Source organism: Heterodontus francisci, unplaced genomic scaffold (assembly GCF_036365525.1).
Source record: "Heterodontus francisci isolate sHetFra1 unplaced genomic scaffold, sHetFra1.hap1 HAP1_SCAFFOLD_330, whole genome shotgun sequence".
Classification (NCBI taxonomy): domain Eukaryota; kingdom Metazoa; phylum Chordata; class Chondrichthyes; order Heterodontiformes; family Heterodontidae; genus Heterodontus; species Heterodontus francisci.
Window position 1 is genome coordinate 98,432 of NW_027141448.1, and position 1,569 is coordinate 100,000.

Consider the following 1,569-nt stretch of genomic DNA (forward strand, 5'->3'; position numbering starts at 1 on the left):
TTCATAAAACCATGGACTGATACCCAAAGAAGGAGACCATTTGGTCCATTGTGTCAGTGCTGTCTCTTTGGTTGTGCTATCCAATTAGTCCTGCTGCTCAGCTTTTTCCTGTAATCTGTACATTTTTCCTGCCAGTATTTATCCCAATTGCTTTTCAAAGTTACTACTGAATCTGCTTTCAAGTCCTGATCAGACAGTGCATTTCAGATCACAACACATCACTGTATAAAAAATCATTCCTCATTTCGCCTCTGGTTCTTTTCTCAATCACCTGATAAATACATCCTCTGGTTACTGACCCTTTTGCCACTGGAAACAATTTCTCCTTATTTAACTTATTGAAAACCTTCTTGATGATGTCACATACTAGACTGCCAGTAAAACTGAAGCCCATGGAATAAAAGGGACAATGACAGCATGGGTATGAAGTTTACAGACTGATAGGAACATAGAAGCAGGAGTAGGCCATTCAGCCCATCGAGACCACCCCACCATTCAATATGATGATGATTGATCATCCACTTCAATGCCTTTTTCCCATATTATCTCCATATCCCCTATGTCATTTGTATTTAGAAATCTGTCAATCTCTGCTTTAAACATACTCAATGACTGAGCTTCCACAGCCCTCTGGGGTAGTGAATTCCAAAGATTCACAACCCACTGAGTAAAGAAATTTCTCCTCGTCTCTGTCCGAAGTGGCTTTCCCCTTCTGTTGAAATTGTGTCCCCTGGTTCTAGATTCCTCAACCGGAGGAAATACTTCATCAACCCTGTCTATCCCTTTAAATATTTTGTAAGTTTCAATGAGATCACCTCTCATTCTTTGAAACTCTAGAGAATACAGGCCCAGTTTCCCCAATCTCTCTTCAAAGGACAGTCCTGCCATCCCGGGAACAAGTCTGGTGAACCTTCATTGCACTCCCTCTATGGCAATGATATCCTTCCGAAGGTAAGGGGACCAAAACTGCACACAGTATTCCAAATTGCAGACCAACCAAGGTTATATACAATTGAAGCAAGACTTCACTACTCCTATACTCAAATCCTCTTGCGATCGAGGCTAACATATCATTCGTCTTCTGAATTGCTTGCTGCACCTGGATGTTAGCTTTCAGTCACTTATTGACAAGGACACCCAGGCCCCTTTGTACATCTACACTTTCTAATCTCTTACCATTTAAGAAATAATCTGCACATCTGTTCCTCCTACCAAAGTGGATAACCTCACATTTTTACGCATTATATTTCATGTGCCACTTCCTTGTCCACTCACTAAGTGTGTCCAAATCCCCTTGAAGCCGCTTTGCATCTTTCTCACAACACACATTCCCACCTAGTTTTGTGTCATCTGCGAACTTGGAAATACTTCATTTGGTCCCCACATCCGAATCATTGATGTACATTGTGAACAGCTGGGTCACAGTGTAGTGGTGAACAGTTGTATTTCTGTCTGGAGGAAGGTTTACAGTGGGTTCCCCATGGTTCCTCATAACTTCAGTTATGTGCAGAGACTGGAAAAGCTGGGGTTCTTCTCCTTGGAGCAGAGCAAGTTCAGAACAACTTTGAC